At 34.2% G+C, this 26,760-nt stretch overlaps 2 long non-coding RNA genes across 2 annotated transcripts in view; both read left to right on the top strand.

Annotated features, from left to right (window-relative positions):
• Nucleotides 1-26,760, top strand: part of LOC127724760 (uncharacterized) — an 865,500-nt gene that overhangs the window by 770,809 nt on the left and 67,931 nt on the right. The gene's annotated exons all lie outside the window — the stretch shown is intronic.
• LOC127724811 (uncharacterized) lies at nucleotides 20,723-25,938 on the top strand. Its single transcript, XR_007992721.1, has 3 exons — nucleotides 20,723-20,946; nucleotides 21,802-21,888; nucleotides 25,542-25,938. It is a non-coding gene; the product is annotated as an uncharacterized LOC127724811 (long non-coding RNA).

Below are 26,760 nucleotides of genomic sequence, written 5' to 3'. Positions count from 1 at the left end.
AAAAGTTTAAGCCTCTTGCTTCGGAGAAGCCGCCGAAGCTGCATCGGCCTATGAAATTTTCTCAGCCTGGTAGGAGGCTTGGACAAAAAGTTTAAGCCTCTTGCTTCAGAGAAGCCGCATCGGCCTATGAAATTTTCTCAGCCTGGTAGGAAGCTTGGACAAAAAGTTTAAGCCTCTTGCTTCGGAAAAGCCGCATCGGCCTATGAAATTTTCTCAGCCTGGTAGAAGGCTTGGACAAAAAGTTTAAGCCTCTTGCTTCGGAGATGCCGCATCGGCCTATGAATTTTTCTCAGCCTGGTAGGAGGCTTGGACAAAAAGTTTAAGCCTCTTGCTTCGGAGAAGCCGCCGAAGCCGCATCGGCCTATGAAATTTTCTCAGCCTGGTAGGAGGCTTGGACAAAAAGTTTAAGCCTCTTGCTTCGGAGAAGCCGCATCGGCCTATGAAATTTTCTCAGCCTGGTAGGAGGCTTGAACAAAAAGTTTTAGCCTCTTGCTTCGGAGAAGCCGCATCGGCCTATGAAATTTTCTCAGCCTGGTAGAAGGCTTGGACAAAATGTTTAAGCCTCTTGCTTCGGAGAAGCCGCATCGGCCTATGAAATTTTCTCAGCCTGGTAGGAGGCTTGGACAAAAAGTTTAAGCCTCTTGCTTCGGAGATGCCGCATCGGCCTATGAATTTTTCTCAGCCTGGTAGGAGGCTTGGACAAAAAGTTTAAGCCTCTTGCTTCGGAGAAGCCGCCGAAGCCGCATCGGCCTATGAAATTTTCTCAGCCTGGTAGGAGGCTTGGAAGAAAAGTTTAAGCCTCTTGCTTCGGAGAAGCCGCATCGGCCTATGAAATTTTCTCAGCCTGGTAGGAGGCTTGGACAAAAAGTTTAAGCCTCTTGCTTCGGAAAAGCCGCATAGACCTATGAAATTTTCTCAGCCTGGTAGAAGGCTTGGACAAAAAGTTTAAGCCTCTTGCTTCGGAGAAGCCGCATCGGCCTATGAAATTTTCTCAGCCTGGTAGGAGGCTTGGACAAAAAGTTTAAGCCTCTTGCTTCGGAGATGCCGCATCGGCCTATGAATTTTTCTCAGCCTGGTAGGAGGCTTGGACAAAAAGTTTAAGCCTCTTGCTTCGGAGAAGCCGCCGAAGCCGCATCGGCCTATGAAATTTTCTCAGCCTGGTAGGAGGCTTGGACAAAAAGTTTAAGCCTCTTGCTTCGGAGAAGCCGCATCGGCCTATGAAATTTTCTCAGCCTGGTAGGAGGCTTGAACAAAAAGTTTAAGCCTCTTGCTTCGGAGAAGCCGCATCGGCCTATGAAATTTTCTCAGCCTGGTAGAAGGCTTGGACAAAATGTTTAAGCCTCTTGCTTCGGAGAAGCCGCATCGGCCTATGAAATTTTCTCAGCCTGGTAGGAGGCTTGGACAAAAAGTTTAAGCCTCTTGCTTCGGAGATGCCGCATCGGCCTATGAATTTTTCTCAGCCTGGTAGGAGGCTTGGACAAAAAGTTTAAGCCTCTTGCTTCGGAGAAGCCGCCGAAGCCGCATCGGCCTATGAAATTTTCTCAGCCTGGTAGGAGGCTTGGACAAAAAGTTTAAGCCTCTTGCTTCGGAGAAGCCGCATCGGCCTATGAAATTTTCTCAGCCTGGTAGGAGGCTTGGACAAAAAGTTTAAGCCTCTTGCTTCGGAGAAGCCGCCGAAGCCGCATCGGCCTATGAAATTTTCTCAGCCTGGTAGGAGGCTTGGACAAAAAGTTTAAGCCTCTTGCTTCGGAGAAGCCGCATCGGCCTATGAAATTTTCTCAGCCTGGTAGGAGGCTTGAACAAAAAGTTTAAGCCTCTTGCTTCGGAGAAGCCGCATCGGCCTATGAAATTTTCTCAGCCTGGTAGAAGGCTTGAAAAAATGTTTAAGCCTCTTGCTTCGGAGAAGCTGCATCGGCCTATGAATTTTTCTCAGCCTGGTAGGAGGCTTGGACGAAAAGTTTAAGCCTCTTGCTTCGGAGAAGCCGCATCGGCCTATGAAATTTTCTCAGCCTGGTAGGAGGCTTGGACAAAAAGTTTAATCCTCTTGCTTCGGAGAAACCGCATCGGCCTATGAAATTTTCTCAGCCTGGTAGGAGGCTTGGACAAAAAGTTTAAGCCTCTTGCTTCGGAGAAGCCGCATCGGCCTATGAAATTTTCTCACCCAGGTAGGAGGCTTGGACAAAAAGTTTAAGCCCCTGCTTCGGAGAAGCCGCATCGGGCTATGAAATTTTCTCAGCCTGGTAGGAGGCCTGGGACAAAAAGTTTAAGCCCCTGCTTCGGAGAAGCCGCATCGGGCTATGAAATTTTCCCAGCCTGGTAGGAGGCTTGGACAAAAAGTTTAAGCCCCTGCTTCGGAGAAGCCGCATCGGGCTATGAAATTTTCTCAGCCTGGTAGGAGGCTTGGACAAAAAGTTTAAGCCTCTTGCTTCGGAGATGCCGCATCGGCCTATGAATTTTTCTCAGCCTGGTAGGAGGCTTGGACAAAAAGTTTAAGCCTCTTGCTTCGGACAAGCCGCCGAAGCCGCATCGGCCTATGAAATTTTCTCAGCCTGGTAGGAGGCTTGGACAAAAAGTTTAAGCCTCTTGCTTCGGAGAAGCCGCATCGGCCTATGAAATTTTCTCAGCCTGGTAGGAGGCTTGAACAAAAAGTTTAAGCCTCTTGCTTCGGAGAAGCCGCATCGGCCTATGAAATTTTCTCAGCCTGGTAGAAGGCTTGGACAAAATGTTTAAGCCTCTTGCTTCGGAGAAGCCGCATCGGCCTATGAAATTTTCTCAGCCTGGTAGGAGGCTTGGACAAAAAGTTTAAGCCTCTTGCTTCGGAGATGCCGCATCGGCCTATGAATTTTTCTCAGCCTGGTAGGAGGCTTGGACAAAAAGTTTAAGCCTCTTGCTTCGGAGAAGCCGCCGAAGCCGCATCGGCCTATGAAATTTTCTCAGCCTGGTAGGAGGCTTGGACAAAAAGTTTAAGCCTCTTGCTTCGGAGAAGCCGCATCGGCCTATGAAATTTTCTCAGCCTGGTAGGAGGCTTGAACAAAAAGTTTAAGCCTCTTGCTTCGGAGAAGCCGCATCGGCCTATGAAATTTTCTCAGCCTGGTAGAAGGCTTGGACAAAATGTTTAAGCCTCTTGCTTCGGAGAAGCCGCATCGGCCTATGAAATTTTCTCAGCCTGGTAGGAGGCTTGGACAAAAAGTTTAAGCCTCTTGCTTCGGAGATGCCGCATCGGCCTATGAATTTTTCTCAGCCTGGTAGGAGGCTTGGACAAAAAGTTTAAGCCTCTTGCTTCGGAGAAGCCGCCGAAGCCGCATCGGCCTATGAAATTTTCTCAGCCTGGTAGGAGGCTTGGACAAAAAGTTTAAGCCTCTTGCTTCGGAGAAGCCGCATCGGCCTATGAAATTTTCTCAGCCTGGTAGGAGGCTTGAACAAAAAGTTTAAGCCTCTTGCTTCGGAGAAGCCGCATCGGCCTATGAAATTTTCTCAGCCTGGTAGAAGGCTTGAAAAAATGTTTAAGCCTCTTGCTTCGGAGAAGCTGCATCGGCCTATGAATTTTTCTCAGCCTGGTAGGAGGCTTGGACGAAAAGTTTAAGCCTCTTGCTTCGGAGAAGCCGCATCGGCCTATGAAATTTTCTCAGCCTGGTAGGAGGCTTGGACAAAAAGTTTAATCCTCTTGCTTCGGAGAAACCGCATCGGCCTATGAAATTTTCTCAGCCTGGTAGGAGGCTTGGACAAAAAGTTTAAGCCCCTGCTTCGGAGAAGCCGCATCGGCCTATGAAATTTTCTCACCCAGGTAGGAGGCTTGGACAAAAAGTTTAAGCCCCTGCTTCGGAGAAGCCGCATCGGGCTATGAAATTTTCTCAGCCTGGTAGGAGGCCTGGGACAAAAAGTTTAAGCCCCTGCTTCGGAGAAGCCGCATCGGGCTATGAAATTTTCTCAGCCTGGTAGGAGGCTTGGACAAAAAGTTTAAGCCCCTGCTTCGAAGAAGCCGCATCGGGCTATGAAATTTTCTCAGCCTGGTAGGAGGCTTGGACAAAAAGTTTAAGCCTCTTGCTTCGGAGATGCCGCATCGGCCTATGAATTTTTCTCAGCCTGGTAGGAGGCTTGGACAAAAAGTTTAAGCCTCTTGCTTCGGACAAGCCGCCGAAGCCGCATCGGCCTATGAAATTTTCTCAGCCTGGTAGGAGGCTTGGACAAAAAGTTTAAGCCTCTTGCTTCGGAGAAGCCGCATCGGCCTATGAAATTTTCTCAGCCTGGTAGGAGGCTTGAACAAAAAGTTTAAGCCTCTTGCTTCGGAGAAGCCGCATCGGCCTATGAAATTTTCTCAGCCTGGTAGAAGGCTTGGACAAAATGTTTAAGCCTCTTGCTTCGGAGAAGCCGCATCGGCCTATGAAATTTTCTCAGCCTGGTAGGAGGCTTGGACAAAAAGTTTAAGCCTCTTGCTTCGGAGATGCCGCATCGGCCTATGAATTTTTCTCAGCCTGGTAGGAGGCTTGGACAAAAAGTTTAAGCCTCTTGCTTCGGAGAAGCCGCCGAAGCCGCATCGGCCTATGAAATTTTCTCAGCCTGGTAGGAGGCTTGGACAAAAAGTTTAAGCCTCTTGCTTCGGAGAAGCCGCATCGGCCTATGAAATTTTCTCAGCCTGGTAGGAGGCTTGAACAAAAAGTTTAAGCCTCTTGCTTCGGAGAAGCCGCATCGGCCTATGAAATTTTCTCAGCCTGGTAGAAGGCTTGGACAAAATGTTTAAGCCTCTTGCTTCGGAGAAGCCGCATCGGCCTATGAAATTTTCTCAGCCTGGTAGGAGGCTTGGACAAAAAGTTTAAGCCCCTGCTTCGGAGAAGCCGCATCGGCCTATGAAATTTTCTCACCCAGGTAGGAGGCTTGGACAAAAAGTTTAAGCCCCTGCTTCGGAGAAGCCTCATCGGGCTATGAAATTTTCTCAGCCTGGTAGGAGGCCTGGGACAAAAAGTTTAAGCCCCTGCTTCGGAGAAGCCGCATCGGGCTATGAAATTTTCTCAGCCTGGTAGGAGGCTTGGACAAAAAGTTTAAGCCCCTGCTTCGGAGAAGCCGCATCGGGCTATGAAATTTTCTCAGCCTGGTAGGAGGCTTGGACAAAAAGTTTAAGCCCCTGCTTCGGAGAAGCCGCATCGGCCTATGAATTTTTCTCAGCCTGACTACATAAGGGGTGACTTGGGGGTCCATGTATTACGCAATACTGTAAGGTGTCTATGTATTACGCAAGGTGTCCATGTGTATTACGCAATACTGTAAGGTGTCCATGTATTACGCAAGGTGTCCATGTGTATTACGCAATACTGGAAGGTGTCCATGTATTACGCAAGGTGTCCATGTGTATTACGCAATACTGTAATTATACAGGGACACCAGCTTACCTAATACTGATGGAATTTGTTTTCTTTGTGATGAAATAAATTCCTCCTCCTACATGTATTCATATTCCTGCTGTGAATTGTGATATTTCTGTAACAATTGTAATAAGTTTATGATTTATTAAATAGTACTGTTATATTTAAATATTACGGTTTGAAATCAAATGGGACCCCCCTCCATAAGTTTCACACTTATTAATCAAAATATGTTTATCCATCCATGATTTAAGGAATTTGATATTTTGAAATACAATATGAACACTCATCAAATGATACAATAAAATGTTTTTAAATTTTAATATTTTAAACAATGACTAAACAGAATTGTTAAGCATAAAATGAATACTATAAGATTGTAAGACATTATAGATGTACAATTTCTTCACGAATACCAATTCACAATAACCATAACAAAATAAAATCACCTTACTATCATAACCTTCGATTTCAAGGTGTCCATATGGACACTTCGAGTAATTAAACAAATATATGATAGTGTCCATTAAATATTCATACAGTAATGTTTAACATATAAAAGATCACATACATTACAGTGTACAAACAGGAAGAGTCAAATAATCATTTTGCATAGCGGGGAGTTCGATTGATATAGGTTTTTAAAAAAATGGTACGGATGAATAAAATTCACGCTGAGAATTTTTTTGGATGATATATTTGTTAAAATAACACATAAATATTTGTATTTGTAAATAGAGTCACGGTTTAATAAAAAGGTAGCGTTAATGAACACATTGTTAAGTCCGATGGTGTTTTTTTTTTGTTTTTAAAAGGATTAGTATACAGAAAAAAAACAATGGCGTTGACCTTGTGTCCAGGACAAAATATATCTCAGGGGTTTATGTTATGAAGTAAGCGTAATTTAAAAAATGATACATTATCGAATAAACCTGGTGTTCAAGTTATGGAGGTTCACTAGGAATCACGTTGGGGTATTATAAAGCATACTGTAATTATGATGTATCTTGACAAGAATTACTGATTGTGAAGATTTATATCCATCCTTTCTAAATCAACACCGTAGGAATATAAATCTCAAATTTTGATAATGTAAAAAAACAACCTTAAACTAATGTTATCAATATGGACAAACGGACAAGACAGTTGTGAGCATGATCTTATTGAGGGTTGAATGTGAACTTTTACCTTTTTACAACGTCAAAAATGGTGGAATCATGCAATTAAAGTCGTTATTTGTTTTGATAAACGAATATCCTTGTGGTTGCAAATTTTTACAGAATATATCACGCACGACTACGTAAAAGATGGTCATTTTTATAACATGTGTGGAAATTAAAACACAATTTGGCTAGAGAAGCCAACAACAGACACAACATGATTGGAATACTTCATTAAGAAGATAAATGGAAATTATATTTCAGAAAATGAAATTGAAATAGGATGATACAAAATTTTGGATAAAAAAGTAGGCAGATCAAAAATAACGAATACTCAAATCATTAATAACAAAAAAGAAAAAAGAGGGAAATATCAGTCACTCTTATAAAAGTTGGATATATCATTCAACAATCAATACATGCAAATAAAGAAGAAAAACATATAAGTGTGTTGTGTTATTTTGTATCATTACAATTTGAAGAAAAAAGAAATACCCAGTACTTGAAGTTTTGGGGTTTTGATGTTTCTTTATTCGTCATTTGTTTTGTTTCTGTTTTTATTATTGTTTTTTACATTTCAATTTCTTGTTTATTTTCTTTTTTCATTTTTGTTTTTATTGTACTTATTTTTTTATGATTTACTCTTGTTTAAAAAAATTTTTTATTGACATACCGTAATATTTTGTTTCTGTTATTAATGTTACCAAAATGGTTTTGATAAATAAAAAAAAAACACTGAACAATTTTGATAAAGTATCCTCTTTTAGTTGGTATTCTTGTGAATATAGTTTTGACGAAACACTTGTAATGTATTTAAACGAATGTTATTCTTCAATACCAATAAACTTGAATCATTATGCATACTAATAATGTCACATCTTATATTGTTCTGGCGTAGAAAAAAATATAAGCCTGGTACCTCTGATAAGAATTATATTCCAAGCAATTTTTTTACGTGGGCATGTCTCCTACAGTAAAACACACATTTGATACATTTAGAGGCAAGTCATTAAAAATTAGCACAATGTGGTGTAAGTTATCCATTATGTTATAGTCTGAAATTATCCATTATATTCTTGTCGGTCTAGAAAATATGAATGATTTTAAGGATTTTGTACATATTGATACTAATGATTGATATGCATGGCCCGTTTATTCCAGTGTCATATACAATAATATGCTCGGGGTACTAATTGTGTTTAATCGTATAATCATCCGTGCTTGTCCAGGCTAATGCATCTGCTAATTCTAAAAAGCGATGAGTATACATATGGCTGCTGAAAATCCAACATGAACTCGACCGATAACATGCAGTCGCACCATGTCTCTACGGGATCCATGTTTCCCATTTGTCTTAACTTTTTAGTGTTGAGTGTTTATTTCTTGTCATTCTGAGTCTTTCCTGACCCCGGGATTCCTGACTTTGGCTTCCGTTGTATGCCCTTCCTGGTTAAATGTTTTCCCAACGAATACTGATGCATTTTATAAAGTGCGTTTCATGTATGAAACAATCGCCAAAACTTTGAAAATAAATAAACTAAAAGAAATATTGATGACCAGTGACACCTTAAAGACCACTGTAGACAAACACAGACAAGTCCGAACTTCACTATAGGAAATTAGTTTACTAATACAATCTTTAAATGTTATAACAACAAAAGGAAGACAAACATTCAAATCGGGTTGAAGCATATTTAACATAAGTGCAAGTATAAGTGTCAAAAGTACTAGGCTTCTATGTTATTGATGGTGCTATTTTGAGACTTACCTTCCACTTGCACCGGTAATTCTAGTAAAAACTTATCCAATTGCTTTGCCGTATCGTAACCGTTACCGTTACCAGTTCCATTTAGGAGATTGCGCTTATAACAATATCATAATATAGAACTAACGTTCCAGTCTTATATGATAAAAAAGGCCAGGATTCATATCAGAATAAAATGACTTCATACTTATATTTGATTTACTGAAATAAAAAGTGAGAAAAAAAAATGATTGAAATTACACAAATCTCACAAAAATATTCCAATCAATAGTATCTATTTATTACAATCGAATTATAAAACACACATAGTCTTTTTTTTTTTCGTAAATGGGATTACACTTATAAAAATATCGTTATCTGGAACCGCTGTTCCTGTTTTCTATGATAAAAAATAGTAAAGGCACAAGCCCAGGATTCATTTTCGAAAACAACGTACTCAAAATACTTCATACTTGCATATGTGAAAGAAAAAGGTGATAAAATTGGTCCATTCCCTTCTATTTTACTTGAATAATTGGTCATATGAAAATGTTTCGTTGTGAATACGAAAGCGTTAAGAGGGGTTTTGTATAAAAAAAAGCCCATAAACATCCAAAGACATATGTTGACAATCTAAAATATTTTAAAAACTATACGTTGTTGTTACTAACGAAACAATTTTTTTTTTTTTTTGCTTTTTTATATACAGAATCGCAATTTTATTGAAAAATATTATGTTATAGAGTAAGACTAATGTTATTTACAATACACATCATATCTATCAACAAGTTCATGGCGGTGGTCTCAGAAAAAAACCCATATTTAACATTACGAAGATAACACTTGAGGGGGGAAGAATTGAATACATCAAACATCTTACAAAATTATTGAGTTTCAGAATATCCGAAAAAGAAAAAAAAAACAAAGTTACAGATGAGTATGGCTATGTGTTGTTAACATACACTATTAGAATATATCATTTTATCAGATCACGGTTTGCGGAAGTAGTCAAGAAAATATTACTTTTTTTAAAGGGTTGACAGGATACACGTATTCGTTGTTAGTTTCAACTTCAATATTATTATGCAAGGAGATTTCATAAACAATGATTTCACATATTATTTTTTTTTTGGTTTACACTTTATATAGGACTTATCTCTGATCTTATTCCATTGTGCACAATTCTTATTCTACATATTTTACCTTTATCAAAATTAGGAAATCTGTTTGGTCGTCCCATTTTGATGTAGGGGTGTTAAGATTAAGTGTCGAGTTAATGTATATTATTTTGCGTTGTCTGCGAGAAACAAACCATTTTTCAGATGAAGTAACTAATTCAAAACCAATATAGATACAGTTAACATATATATTTTATTGAACTGTGAAAATTTATCGTAATGCGAATGACAACATACACCTACAATTGCTTTTTGTGTTTCCCGTTTCGGTAACACATGACATTTGCGCGGGAACTTCTTACATTGACAACCCAATAATAATAAATAATAAGGAATACTTTATTGAAAGAGGGTAAATCAGTTAAGTACAATTCCAATCTCCCCTGGTGCCCTTTAAATAATTCAAAATATACAAAATATGATATATATATATTTACATACATACTTTTTATGCAAAACAAAAGGCAAAAAACATACAGAATCGGTTCATGAACATATTTTGTTAATGTCAGATATACAAGATAAATATATGAACTTTTATATAATAGATAGATTTCATCTGATAATTATATTTTTAGTTAAAAAACAAGAAATTATAAACAAAAACTTGTTTTGAACTGTTCCATCGTTTCTATATTTTTGATTTTAACAGGAATACTGTTCCAAAATCTGTACCGGAATATTGAAATGTATTGTTCATAAAATTTGTTCTCGGACGTGGAATGAAAAGACAATTATCGTCAGATGAACACAAAGAATATCTTGCATTAAAATTTTGGTTATTGTTCAATAATTGACAAAGATAATCATGTACAAGACTATTTACACACTTAAATATTAATACTCCTTTGTGATATGTGAATCTTGTTTTTATAATAACAAAAGTTGGTTGAGTGAGAAGGAATATAATGTTTTCGTGTTTACTCAGAAGAAAGGTAACTTTTCTGTGATATGATTTTCATTTTTTTGGATTTTTTTTTTTAATTTGGAAGAGTAGATTTATCAAATACTTGGAAGCTTTCTTTTTCTTTCTACTGTAACAATTGTGTTTGATTTTTTTTAGGGTTTCATTATTTGTATTTGTCTTTTTTCTAATTTCTTCTTTCGATCTTTTTAATTTAATTTCATGTTTCATCGTTTTTATTTGAGTTTTTATAGTTTTTATTTTTATATGTGACTTCGAAAAAGATTTGAGGGGCAGTGAAAATGAAAATGAGTTTGTAATAAAGTTTCCCTTTTGCATAAAAAAGTACAAAAACATCCAAAGACATATATGTTGGATGTTCGGTTAGAGTATCAGAGTACCCAAAAGCGATAAAAAATACATAGCAACACTCTTTTGATTTGACAATCTAAAATATGATAAAAACTATATGTTTGTTGTTCTAACGAAACAAAAGTTTTGCTTTTATAAATTTGAATCACAATATCGTATAGGAGATTGCTCTTCTAACACTATCGTAATCTAGAATAATTGTTTCTGTCTTCAATGATGACCAAAAAAAGAAATAGTAAAGGCAAAAGCCCATGATTTGTATTAGAATAACATGTACTTAAAAGACAGTTATCAAAAAAGCACAAAAACATCCAAAGAAATATGTATTGCAAAGTTAGAGTACCAAAAGCGATAAAAATACATAACTGAACTTTTTGGAGTTGCTAAACTTGTACATATAAAAACAATATCTTGTTGTCTGAAGAAACCTTTACTTCTTTAATATACAAATTCGCAATTAGAATAAAAACCATTATGTTTGAGAGTAAAAACTAATTATATTAATTAATGAACACTATATCTATCAACAAGTTTGTGATGGTGGTGGTAGACATTTTTATATTCAGCAATATAAAGATTACACTTTGTTTTCAACGAAACAAAAGTTTTACTTTTTAATATACAAATTCGCAATTAAAATGAAAACCATTATGTTTGAGAGTAAAAACTAATAATATTTACAATAAACACTATATCTATCAACAAGTTTGTGATGGTGATGGTAGAAATATTTATTATGTTTAGCAATACAAAGATAACACTTGTGGGGTAAAAAAGTTTAAAAAAAAATAAATATCAAAATTAAAGTCCTCTCACAAAAAAAAGGGAACCAAAAGTATTTATTTATTACAATCGAATTATTAAACACGAATGATATAATATATTAACTTCGATACCTTTTTCTTACTAACAAATAAAGTTTTGCCAAAATGTTGGAATCGGGTTTGTAACGGCATCAACACTTAGGCTTAATCATCAATTTAAAGCTGTGATGTTTGAGGATAACTGCCCTAATAATAATCTAGCATCAATGAAGGGACATAATATGTCAAAATGCGCATTTGGTGCAGAGAGAATGTTAATGTCATGTTTTTACAACATCACATTGTGCTGAAATCGGTCAACACTGAAAACATCAAGGACAATACTCAAAAAAAGAATGTTCAGATCCCCTCCAAAGAAAAAATCGAAAGCATTTATATATTCATAACTTCCGGAAAAGTCAGTTATACAAAAGCAATTAACGATTTTCACATTCCCGACTTTTGACTCCGGAGTGTACAATTTTTCGAGAGGTAACCTACTCAGAAATACGACGTGCTGGCGTCCGGTCAAGCGAAAGTAACTGAAAGAATCAATTTTGTGCCGAAGAATCAGCACAGCTTGAAAACAAGATAAATTGCTCTACGATAATAATATCGTGTATAGAAATACACACAAAAGGGATTAAAAGACTGTAAGTTGACACTTAGGTGATTAAAATCACGCTTATTACCGTCGTTTCTGCCTTTTCAATGTGTCTCAATACCTTTGTCGTTGTTAGAACCTCTATTGTCAAAAAATATGTATATAAACGTTGCCCACGGTTTAAATTTGATTAGTTGAATTAAATTCAAAGGAAACTGCAAAATACTGGAATTTTTCGTCTTAACGGATCTACACACATGAAACTGTCCCCAATTCACAACACATATACTATCACCCTGTCACCACTTGCGGCGGCGGCGGCGGCTATATATAAGCTTATATGCTTGTATATACACACACATATATATATATATATATATATATATATATATATATATATATATAAAAGCATATAAGCTTATAAGCATATATAAGCTTATAAACATATACTTATATGATTATAAGCTTTTATATTTATATATATATATAGCCGCCGCCGCCGCAAGTGGTGACAGGGTGATAGTATATGTGTTGTGAATTGGGGACAGTTTCATGTGTGTAGATCCGTTAAGACGAAAAATTCCAGTATTTTGCAGTTTCCTTTGAATTTAATTCAACTAATCAAATTTAAACCGTGGGCAACGTTTATATACATATTTTTTGACAATAGAGGTTCTAACAACGACAAAGGTATTGAGACACATTGAAAAGGCAGAAACGACGGTAATAAGCGTGATTTTAATCACCTAAGTGTCAACTTACAGTCTTTTAATCCCTTTTGTGTGTATTTCTATACACGATATTATTATCGTAGAGCAATTTATCTTGTTTTCAAGCTGTGCTGATTCTTCGGCACAAAATTGATTCTTTCAGTTACTTTCGCTTGACCGGACGCCAGCACGTCGTATTTCTGAGTAGGTTACCTGTCGAAAAATTGTACACTCCGGAGTCAAATTAGTCGGGAATGTGAAAATCGTTAATTGCTTTTGTATAACTGACTTTTCCGGAAGTTATGAATATATAAATGCTTTCGATTTTTTCTTTGGAGGGGATCTCAACATTCTTTTTTTGAGTATTGTCCTTGATGTTTTCAGTGTTGACCGATTTCAGCACAATGTGATGTTGTAAAAACATGACATTAACATTCTCTCTGCACCAAATGCGCATTTTGACATATTATGTCCCTTCATTGATGCTAGATTATTATTAGGGCAGTTATCCACAAACATCACAGCTTTAAATTGATGATTAAGCCTAAGTGTTGATGCCGTTACAAACCCGATTCCAACATTTTGGCAAAACTTTATTTGTTAGTAAGAAAAAGGTATATCACAAACTTGTTGAAAGATATAGTGTTCATTAATATAATTAGTTTTTACTCTCAAACAAAATGGTTTTTATTCTAATTGCGAATTTGTATATTAAAAAGTAAAAAATTTGTTTCTTTCAAACAACAATATATTGTTTTTATATGTACAAGTTTAGCAACTCCAAAAAGTTCAGTTATGTATTTTTATCGCTTTTGGTACTCTAACTTTGCAATACATATTTCTTTGGATGTTTTTGTGCTATTTTGATAAGTGTTTTTTAGTACATGTTATTCTAATACAAATCATGGGCTTTGCCTTTACTATTTTTTTTTGGTCATCATTGAAGACAGAAACAATTATTCTAGATTACGATAGTGTTAGAAGAGCAATCTCCTATACGATATTGTGATTCAAATTTATAAAAGCAAAACTTTTGTTTCGTTAGAACAACAAACATATAGTTTTTATCATATTTTAGATTGTCAAATCAAAAGAGTGTTGCTATGAATTTTTTATCGCTTTTGGGTACTCTGATACATCAAACATATATGTCTTTGGATGTTTTTGTACTTTTTTATGCAAAATGGAAACTTTATTACAAACTCATTTTCATTTTCACTGCCCCTCAAATCTTTTTCGAAGTCACATATATAAATAAGAACTATAAAAACTCAAAATAAAAACGATGAAACATGAAATTAAATAAAAAAGATCGAAAGAAGAAACTAGAAAAAAGACAAATGAAATGAGTAATTACAAATAATGAAACCCTAAAAAAAATCAAACACAATTGTTACAGTAGAAAGAAAAAGAAAGGTTCAAAGTATTTGATAAATCTACTCTTCCAAATTAAAAAAAAAATCAAAAAAAAAAATCATATCACAGAAAAGTTACCTTTCTTCTGAGTAAACACGAAAACATTATATTCCTTCTCACTCAACCAACTTTTGTTATTATAAAAACAAGATTCACATATCACAAAGGAGTATTGATATATAAGTGTGTAAATAGTCTTGTACCTGATTATCTTTGTCAATTATTGAACAATAACCAAAATTTTAATGCAAGATATTCTTTGTGTTCATCTGACAATAATTGTCTTTTCATTCCACGTCCGAGAACAAATTTTATGAACAATACATTTCAATATTCCGGTACAATTTTTTGGAACAGTATTCCTGTTGAAATCAAAAATTTAGAAACGATAGAACAGTTCAAAACAAGTTTTTGTTTATAATTTCTTGTTTCTAAACTAAAAATATAATTATCAGATGAAATCTATCTATTATATAAAAGTTCATATATTTATCTTGTATATCTGACATTAACAAAATATGTTCATGAACCGATTCTGTATGTTTTTTGCCTTTTGTTTTGCATAAAAAGTATGTATGTAAATGTATATATATCATATTTTGTATATTTTGAATTATTCAGAGGGCACCAGGGGAGATTGGAATTGTACTAACTGATTTACCCTCTTTCAATAAAGTATTCATTATTATTTATTATTATTGAGTTGTCAATGTAAGAAGTTCCCGCGCAAATGTCATGTGTTACCGAAACGGGAAACACAAAAAGCAATTGTAGGTGTATGTTGTCATTCGCATTAGGATAAATTTTCACAGTTCAATAAAATATAAATGTTAACTGTATCTATATATTGGTTTTGAATCAGTTACTTCATCGGAAAAATGGTTTGTTTCTCGCAGACAAAGCAAAATAATATACATTAACTCGACACTTAATCTTAACACCCCTACATCAAAATGGGACGACCAAACAGATTTCCTAATTTTGATAAAGGTAAAATACGTAAAATAAGAATTGTGCACAATAAAATCAGAGATAAGTCCTATATAAAGTGTAAACCAAAAAAAAATAATGTGTGAAATCATTGTTTATGAAATCTCCTTGCATAATAATATTGAAGTTGAAACTAACAACGAATACGTGTATCCTGTCAACCCTTTAAAAAAAGTAGTGTCTTCTTGACTACTTCCGCAAACCGTGATCTGATAAAATGATATATTCTCATAGTGTATGTTAACAACACATAGCCACACTCATCAGGAACTTTGTTTTTTTTTTTCTTTTTCGGATATTCTGAAACTCAATAATTTTGTAAGATGTTTGATGTATTCAATTCTTCACCCCTCAAGTGTTATCTTCGATTAGTTAAATATGGGTTTTTTCTGAGACCACCGCCATGAACTTGTTGATAGATATGATGTGTATTGTAAATAATATTAGTCTTACTCTCTAACATAATATTTTCAATAAAATTGCGATTCTGTATATAAAAAAGCAAAAAAAAATTGTTTCGTTAGTAACAACAACGTATAGTATTTCAGATTGTCAACATATGTCTTATGGGCTTTTTTTTTATACAAAACCCCTCTTAACGCTTTCGTATTCACAACAACACATTTTCATATGACCAATTGGTCAAGTAAAATAGAAGGGATGGACCAATTTTACCACCTTTTTCTTTCACATATGCAAGTATGAAGTATTTTGAGTACGTTGTTTTCGGAAATGAATCCTGGGCTTGTGCCTTTATTAATTTTTATCATAGAAAACAGGAACAGCGGTTCCAGATATAGATACTATTGATTGGAATATTTTTGTGAGATTTGTGTAATTTCAATCATTTTTTTTTCTCGCTTTTTATTTCAGTAAATCAAATATAAGTATGAAGGTTGTATGAAGTCATTTTATTCTGATATGAATCCTGGCCTTTTTTATCATATAAGACTGTAACAGTAGTTCTATATTATGATAGTCTTATAAGCGCAATCTCCTAAATGGAACTGGTAACAGTAACGGTAACGATACGGCAAAGCAATTGGATAAGTTTTTACTAGAATTACCGGTGCAAGTGGAAGGTAAGTCTCAAAATAGCACCATCAATAACATAGAAGCCTAGTACTTTTGACACTTATACTTGCACTTGTGTTAAATATGCTTCAACCCGATTTGAATTTTTGTCTTCTTTTTGTTGTTATAACATTTAAAGATTGTATTAGTAAACTAATTTCCTATAGTGAAGTTCGGGATTGTCTGTGTTTGTCTACAGTGGTCTTTAATTAAGTAAGGTGTCACTGGTCATCAATATTTCTTTTAGTTTATTTATTTTCAAAGTTTCGGCGATTGTTTCATACATGAAACGCACTTTGTAAATGCATCAGTATTCGTTGGGAAAACATTTAACCAGGAAGGGCATACAACGGAAACCAAAGTCAGGAATCCCGGGGTCAGGAAAGACTCAGAATGACAAGAAATAAACACTCAACACTAAAAAGTTAAGACAAATGGGAAACATGGATCCCCGTAGAGACATGGTGCGACTGCATGTTATCGGTCGAGTTCAATTATGTTGGATTTTCAGCAGCCATATGTATACTCATCGCTTTTTAGAATTAGCAGATGCATTAGCCTGGACAAGCACGGATGATTATACGGTTAAACACAATTAGTACCCCGAGCATATTATTGTATATGACACTGGAATAAACGGGCCATGCATATCAATCATTAGTATCAATATGTACAAAATCCTTAAAATCATTCATATTTTCTAGACCGACAAGAATATAATGGATAATTCCAGACTATAACATAATGGATAACTTACACCACATTGTGCTTATTTTTAATGACTTGCCTTAAAACGTATCAAATGTGTTTTTTACTGTAGGAGACATGCCCACGTAAAAAAATTGCTTGGAATATAAATTCAAAGGTACCAGGCTTATATTTTTTTCTACGCCAGAACAATATAAGATATGACATTATTTGTATGCATAATGATTCAAGTTTATTGGTATTGTTAGACTTTTTAAAGAATAACGGCGAAAAACATTCGTTTAAATACATTACTAGTGTTTCGTCAAAACTATATTCACAAGAATACCAACTAAAAGAGGATACTTTATCAAAATTGTTCAGTGTTTTTTTTTTTTTTATTTATCAAAACCATTTTGGTAACATTAATAACAGAAACAAAATATTACGGTATGTCAATAAAATTTTCTTTTAAACAAGAGTAAATCATAAAAAAATAAGTACAATAAAAAAAAAAATGAAAAAAAGAAAATAGACAAGAAATTGAAATGTAAAAAACAATAATAAAATCAGAAACAAAACAAAACAAATGACGAATTAAGAAACATCAAAACCCCAAAACTTCAAGTACTGGGTATTTCTTTTTTCTTCAAATTGTAATGATACAAAATAACACAACACACTTATATGTTTTTCTTCTTTATTTGCATGTATTGATTGTTGAATGATATATCCAACTTTTATAAGAGTGACTGATATTTCCCTCTTGTTTCTTTTTTGTTTTTTTTTTTTTTTTAATGATTTGAGTATTCGTTATTTTTGATCTGCCTACTTTTTTATCCAAAATTTTGTATCATCCTATTTCAATTTCATTTTCTGAAATATAATTTCCATTTATCTTCTTAATGAAGTATTCCAATCATGTTGTGTCTGTTGTTGGCTTCTCTAGCCAAATTGTGTTTTAATTTCCACACATGTTATAAAAATGACCATGTTTTACGTAGTCGTGCGTGATATATTCTCTAAAAATTTGCAACCACAAGGATATTCGTTTATCAATACAAATAACGACTTTAATTGCATGATTCCACCATTTTTGACGTTGTAAAAAGGTAAAAGTCCATTTCATTTCACATTTAACCCTCAATAAGATCATGCTCACAACTGTCTTGTCCGTTTGTCCATATTGATAACATTAGTTTAAGGTTGTTTTTTTACATTATCAAAATTTGAGATTTATATTCCTACGGTGTTGATTTAGAAAGGATGGATATCAATCTTCACAATCAGTAATTCTTGTCAAGATACATCATAATTACAGTATGCTTTATAATACCCCAACGTGATTCCTAGTGAACCTCCATAACTTGAAGGTCAACGCCATTGTTTTTTTTCTGTATACTAATCCTTTTAAAAACAAAAAAAACACCATCGGACTTAACAATGTGTTCATTAACGCTACCTTTTTATTAAACCGTGACTCTATTTACAAATACAAATATTTATGTGTTATTTTAACAAATATATCATCCAAAAAAATTCTCAGCGTGAATTTTATTCATCCGTACCATTCTTTTAAAAACCTGTATCAATCGAACTCCCCGCTATGCAAAATGATTATTTGACTCTTCCTGTTTGTACACTGTAATGTATGTGATCTTTTATATGTTAAACATTACTGTATGAATATTTAATGGACACTATCATATATTTGTTTAATTACTCGAAGTGTCTATATGGACACCTTGAAATCGAAGGTTATGATAGTAAGGTGATTTTATTTTGTTATGGTTATTGCCTCCAATATTTCACAATAAATGTGAATTGGTATTCGTGAAGAAATTGTACATCTAATAATGTCTTACAATCTTATAGTATTCATTTTTTTGCTTAACAATTCTGTTTAGTCATTTTATTGTATCATTTGATGAGTGTTCATATTGTATTTCAAAATATCAAATTCCTTAAATCATGGATGGATAAACATATTTTGATTAATAAGAGTGAAACTTATGGAGGGGGGGGTCCCATTTGATTTCAAACCGCAATATTTAAATATAACAGTACTATTTAATAAATACATAAACTTATTATAAATGTTAAAGAAATATCACAATTCACAGCAGGAATATGAATACTTGTAGGAGAAGGAATTTATTTCATCACAAAGAAAACAAATTCCATCAGTATTAGGTAAGCTGGTGTACCTGTATAATTACAGTATTGCGTAATACACATGGACACCTTGCGTAATACATGGACACCTTACAGTATTGCGTAATACACATGGACACCTTGCGTAATACATAACACCTTACAGTATTGCGTAATACATGGACCCCCAAATCACCGCTTATGTTTAAGCCCCTGCTTCGGAAAAGCCGCATCGGCCTATGAAATTTTCTCAGCCAGGTAGGAGGCTAGGACAAAACGTTTAAGCCCCTACTTCGGAGAAGCCGCATCGGCCTATGAAATTTTCTCAGCCTGGTAGGAGGCTTGAACAAAAAGTTTAAGCCCCTGCTTCGGAGAAGCCGCATCGGCCTATGAAATTTTTGTCCAAGCCTCCTACCTGGCTGAGAAAATTTCATAGGCCGATGCGGCTTACCATCATTTGACTCAGTCCATTGTCAAAAATTAGGATCTGACCACCACGATATACCATCATTTGTCTCAGTCCATTGTCAAAACTTAGAACCTGACCACTCATATGCCCAACTGAAAACCATTGAAACATATGATTTGTGTAATGTTGCTTTTGAGTCTGTACCTGATATACAAGATCATGAAGTAGTGGTTGATGATGAATATAATATAAATGTTGATTTTGACTTATTACCATTACCTACTGATTTACTTCCCTTAAACCACTGTAGATATGTTGTCGAACTACTTAGTATACTATATTGTTCAACAGTTGAAACAATGTTCCAAATGTGAAGTCCCTTAACAATTACACAATTCGTTGGGAGTTAAACCTTATGGTGTTGCTGGTATTTTGTATATACAATGAACAGATATTGCCCGAATAAGATTAGGGAAGACGCATCATGCAAATAGTAGTAGAAAAGGAGTTGGTACATTTGATGTCAATACAAAATTAGCTGCAGGTAAACAAATGTTCTTTCAATTATGATAATGATAAAGTTTGGTCAATATAAAAAATTGTACTACATATAAAAATAAGAAGATGTGGTATGATTGCAAATAAGACCACTTTCCAACAGAGACCAAAGACATATGAGTTAACAGCTTTAGGTCACCGTCCAACCTTTAACAATGAGCAAAACCCATACAACATAGTCAGCTATAAAATGCCCCAAATGATAATTGTAAAACAATTCAAACAAAAAAACTAACAACAATTTTGGTACTTAACAATCAATGAAAAAATATGTTACACAGCATTAAACTTCAATCACTAAATTACAGGCACCTGACTTGGGACAAGCATATACAGAATATGGAGGGGTTAAATTTTTTGCAGGGATAGTGTTGTTACAGCGCAATATATCAACAAAATATAAAAATAGCCAGTAGTGTGATAATTTAAAACGTACCATTTTATCCTGGTCAGACATCATAATTCACTATTTTACATTGCCACAAAATTAATTTTGTTTGCCTTCATTTTCCTACATGTACATGTACACAGAAAATATGGCCCAACCTATATAATTATAGCTACTTTAAATTATTTTGCTAGTGTTTTAAATTTATTGTTCATTTATTTTTTTGTATGTTTTTTATATTATCAGGTATGATTCATGCAGGCATAGGAGAAACACAGCTGAATAATTTGCTAGCTGCCATGAATGTCCATTGTCCTCATCATAAGTCACTAAAGTCAAGATAAAATGAAGTTGGAGACATAATAGAGTGTCAGGCAAATGCTTCAGAAAGGAAGTTTTTACTTGACGAAGCTTTCCAGTCCATGACCATTGATGCAGGTTTGACTGAAAATTAAATATAATAATTTTATAAAAAAAAAATAGGCCTGATTCTGTCATTTGCATATACATGTACATTGTACATACAATGGCACACATATTTTACAAATATCATAATATATATTGACCTGTATATGTTAATGCCTAAAATATGTGTTAAACTGCAGTCAAATTTATAAAGGTGGTAATCAAATTCTTGCAATTTAAATATTAAATACATAGATGTTAGGTAATTGGTTGTTGCATGTACATGGGAGAAACCTACCTTTATATCTTGTCAGTTTGGGCTTCTTTTTTATCCAACTCAGAGCAACATATCTTCAAAGATTATTAGATACAGTTCAAAAGGAAATAATCCTTTTATATTTTCTCTTCCATGTGCATGCAACAACTATTCATTAACACCAAATGTTCAGTAAAGTAAGATCTACAAATAAGTCAACATGACCAAAATTGTCAATTGACCCCTTAAGGAGTTATTGCCTCTGAAACTAAAGCAAAAGTATAATGGTTGCATCATTTCATGCATCAATTGTAAACAAAAATATCAGGTGAGAGACACAGGCTCCTTGGAACCTCTAGTTATATATACCTAAATCGTGTCACTATCACCTTAATTTCATGGTTGAGTTTTGTGTTTAGGTTTATTTCTGTGAAAACATTTCATAATAAATCAATGATAATTCTCAGCTACAGTCCTCATGTATTAAGGACAATTAAGCTCTACAACACTTGGGCCACTTTAAGTGACTGTAGTTAAGTTTTACCTTTTGGTTCATGTTTTTAGGGCTGAAGATCTGTTTTTGAATACATATTTTCCAGTTACTGTATTATGAATTTAACCTTTTTTTACAGAAGGTAATGAACAAGCAGGTATTAATGCATCCACAGACACTTGTTGGCAGAAGAAAGGTTCTGGAAGGGCTTACAATAGTTTGTCAGGTACATATAAAATCATAGTGCACTTATAAAAACAAACCAAAAAAATGTACATGCATTAAAGGCAAATATTCAAATATTTAAAAAAAAAATCATATTAAATGCTCATCTTGGTATGACTGCAGATGTCAAAAACTTAACAGTTGGTGCAAGTATGGACACCAGATTCAAGCTTTGTACAGCTCTGAACTTGGATTGTGATTAAATATTTGACTCAGCATAGATTTCTGACACAGAATGAATGTGGTCTAAGATCTGAAAAAAATTAAATTGGACTTTTCAAGTGGTAATTCCCTTCTTTTAATCTATATTATCAAATATGAACCTACTTGAAATGAAATTTCTATTAATTTTGCAATTCAGCTCTGAATCTGGATTGTGATTAAATACTTGACATAGCATAGGTTCTGACAGAGAGTGAAAATAGTCAGTCATTACCTCTGTTATCATGATTATGGTCCATTTATATAAAAATCTAACTATATGGTTTGATTCAGCAAATGAAAGAACCAAAAGATTTCAATAATGGATGAATTCAGACTGAGTGTATTTTAGGACCTAAATACGGACAAATTTTATAACTGGGCACAAAATCCAAAATATGAATACAGGGTAATAATCAGCTTATCATAGAACCCCATAAATTTGCATTTGTTGTAATCAATCAATGTTTTATTTTGGACCCTTTGGACCTTAATGTGGAACAATTACAAAACAGGGCAGAAAAATCATAAAATCTAAAAATACACAGATTAGGCATATAAAAAAAATCAAGAACTAAATATTGGTTGACATCAAAGTTTATGTTTGGACCCTTTGGACCTTAATGTGGACTTATTTGAAAACTGGCCCCAAGATAAAAAATCTTAATACATATGAGAATCACCATATAAAAGAACCCAAAAAAAATGAAATTTCTTAAGAAATCAAACAAAGTTCAATTGGATCCTTTGGACCTCAATGTGTACTAATTTACACACAATTGTATCACAATCCAAAATATAAATACACAGTTAGATTCTTTCTATTAAACAACCCCAAGTTTTTAAGACTTAGAATTAAACCCCATGGAAATAGGTCAGGAAAAAGGCAATTTATACAAAGTATCAGAAAAGTATTGTTTTTGGCCTTATTCCCTGAAATGTTAGGGCCATAAACCTCAAAATCAATCCCAACCTTTCTTTTTTGGTATGGATTCTTGTGGTAAAATTTCAAAGAGATCCATAGACTTATACTCGAGTAATTGTCAGGCAACCAGAACATCCTAGTTTGTTTGCACCTATGATGCCCCTTATTCCTAAATGGTTTAGGCCAAACAACAGACCTTAACCCCCCCCCCCTTTCCTTGAAGTTCAATGGTTGCTCCCTAATGTTTCAAAACAAAATAAGGGAAATTTGTTATTTCACTATACAATAAAATGCTCCGCTGGGCGCAGCTTGATACGACCGCAGAGGTCGAACCCTGAACAGTTGGGGCAAGTATGGACACAACATTCAAGCTTGATACAGCACTGAATTTGGATTGTAATTAAATATTTGACACAGCATAGGTTTCTGACACAGAATGAATGTGGTCTAAGAACTTAAAAAATTTTAATTTATCTATTCAACCCATATCATTATTATTTGCTTTTATATATAAATCAGAAATAACCAATTTAAAATGGAAAATTTTAAAGAAAAAAAGGAAAAAAAAATCTCCCCCCCAAATTTTTTGAACCCCCCTTATGATTCATCACCCCCAAACTCAATCCCAGCCTTCCCTTTGTGGTATGGTACCTTGCAGTACACATACATGTGATGGACTGTGAAACTAAGATCAGGAGTTTTGGAGATTAGGACTGAGATCAGGATGTTTTTAATCGACATAAATTCTGTCGTAAATGTAACCGTGTGCTGTAGAAATTGTCTGTTAAAGTGTGTTTTCTTCAACTTTCCATCCGAATGAATAATGTTTATAGTACCTTTGTACTTATAAATTTTCTCTATCTTTTTAAACTTTCAACTTGTTCAATCTAACATTCTTCTTTTTCAGTATGTTCTTTAAATTATTTAGGTCATATCTTTTTTACCATTATTCATTGCAATCAGAACATTTGCTTATCTATCTGCAAGTGGATCTTTTATATTTATCTTCATGCAAGTAGATTTATAATGCATGATAAGTAACACATTCAAACTGTAAACATGGGTCATAGTTATTATATAAATTTCAATTTAAGCCTTGAAAGGAAGTATAGAACCCTCAAATAATTTTCAAATTATTATTTTTTTATTTGTCCTAAAACATTTAAAATCATTTAATTACCATCCTTTTATGATAATTTGTTCATTTTATATTTTATTTATATTCTTTTAAAAATTTACATTATTTAAAGGAAAGTAACTTAAAAACAGGACAAGTCAAGGGAAGTAACCCAACATTCATTTTAAATAAACAAAGTTTTATTACAAAACAGCAGTTAGCCTGAGGTAAAAATCGTTGATTACCAGTATGTTTGACACCCAAGGTGACAAATGAGGCCATATAATTATGCATGTTAATTGATATACAGGTAAAATATAACTTCAGTAATGTCAGTTACACCAGATATGTTGGGCTGAAATTTTCCATTCATGAAATATTTCATACACGGGATTTTTTTGTCTTCAACGGGAGGTCGGGAGGAGACCCTTGAAAACGGGATTATTGTACTCCCGTCGGGAGGTTCACATGTATGAACTGTACAATTTCAGAGAGATCCATTCACTTGAACACAAGTTATTGTCTGGAAACAAGAAAAATGCTTGTTTTTTGGCCCCAAATTCCTAAACATTTAGGGCAATTACCCCCAAACTCAAACCCAGCTTTCCCTTTGTGATATGGAACCTTGCAGTACAATTTCATAAAGATCCATACAACTACACACAAGTTATTGTCATGAAACTAGAAAAATGCTTGTTTTTTGCCCCTTTTTTGCCCCTAATTCCTAAATTTGGAGGCAGTTACCCCCAAAATCAATCCCAGCATTCCCTTTGTGATATGGAACCTTATGGTACTATGTCAGAGAGATCCATACACTTACACAGAAGTTATTGTCATCAAACTAGAAAAATGCTTGTTTTTTTCCCCTTTTTGGCCCCTAATTCCTTAACTGTTGGTACCATAACCCCCAAAATCAATCCCCACCTTCCTTTTGTGGTATTGAACCTTATGGTAAAATTTCATAGAGATCCATTCACTTAAACTAAAGTTAGAGTGCGAAAACCAATGTGTCTTCGGACGACGACGACGACATACCAATATACGACCACAAAATTTTTTGCAGTCGTATAAAAAGTAAATTTTAAGGGTGAACTGTTATTTTAAGAAATAAAATTTAGAATTGAAACGGGGAATGTGTTAGACAGCAAACCTAACCAAAGCAGAAAACAGCCAAAGTCCATTAATGGGTCTTCAACACAGCAAGAAAATCTCGCATCCTTCTTCATTATTTTTGTAGTTTAATAGGGTATAAAAGCCTAAAGTGCTTCATGTAAAATGTGCTTTGATCAATGCTTTAATACATCAAAATAAAACTTGGCAACAAAAAGGAACAGTCATTTCTTAAATAACTGTTAAGACCATCCTCATATTGAATTAATTTGTACATGTTGTTATTTATTTATTTTTTAAGGCTAGTGAAGCAGCTGGATTGTCACCTGGGAATGAGACTATCAAGAGGGCTATACGATTGAATAGAAAGAGGAATAAAAAATCTGAAAGAGACAAAACAAAGCAGCACAAAAAAGAAGAATCAATCTAAAAAAAGAAAGATCAGGAAAAAGTACCGGTGTTGAAATAAGAGAAGGAAGAACTTATGAAAGTGAAATAGGTACATCCTTAACTTTTTAAATTGTCTTGGAATTTAAACTTTGACTTCATTTAACTTATTGCAAAGGAGAAGGTCCGGTAAGGTCTAGTTTTGGCCTAAAATTCGAAGTACATCTGATGAAAGAGTTTTTACATTTTTCAAACACTTAAGTGTCTACTTCAGTCGATTCAATTAGTTTATGTAAAATATTTGAACTGATTTGGTCATGAAAGACACTTAAATTCAAGCTTGAGTATGAAAAATCTATCAAATATGCCAAAATACGTCACTTTCCAGATAGTTTTTGTCTAAAATGGAAGTGGCCGCATTCGTGTTCAGTCTCAACCTTTTTATATGTTATGTTTTATCGTCAAATACAACATATATTTGAATATTATGACTGAACACAAATGCGGCCAATTCCATTTTTGACAAAAACCGTCTTATAATTTGCACAAAGTGCTAAAATTGTAAAGATTTCAGTAATATTGCATGAATTTATGATGCTATACCTGATGCATGTGCATTATGTATTGTCAAAAACAGCCCATACTCATGCAACAGAAGTATTCTTCTTCCAAATGAATAGCTAAAAGTTTACATTTCAACAAATTTGTAAAAATGCTATATTTTGGGGCCAAAAAGGGGTCTTACCGGACCTACTCCTTTAACCAAAGTATGATTTTTAAACTTTTATTCTCTGTCTTTTGTACTTATAATTGATTAGCGGAGGGCCCCTTTTATGGTCTGTAAGATTGATGCATGACATGCAATAAGGATTATCAAAGTTATAAAATAGAACATACTTTAAACATTTGATGTTTCATTTACTTTTGTACAAACACATTTTACACCGTATATAACAATTAAAATCTGCAATTTTGTTTTTACAAAACTTGATGTGTTATAGGAATGAATAATGAGAAGTTAGATGAAGAAATCCCTGCTCCAATGAATGCATCTTTATGTATACCGATAGATATTTCTACAGCTCCACTGGTAGTCTTTGATTTAGAAACTACAAGCCTATGTAAGTCGTTAA

This window comes from Mytilus californianus, unplaced genomic scaffold (assembly GCF_021869535.1).
Source record: "Mytilus californianus isolate M0D057914Y unplaced genomic scaffold, xbMytCali1.0.p SCAF_14, whole genome shotgun sequence".
Classification (NCBI taxonomy): Eukaryota; Metazoa; Mollusca; class Bivalvia; order Mytilida; family Mytilidae; genus Mytilus; species Mytilus californianus.
Note: the sequence above shows the minus strand (reverse complement) of the source record. Positions and strands in the feature narration are given on the sequence as shown.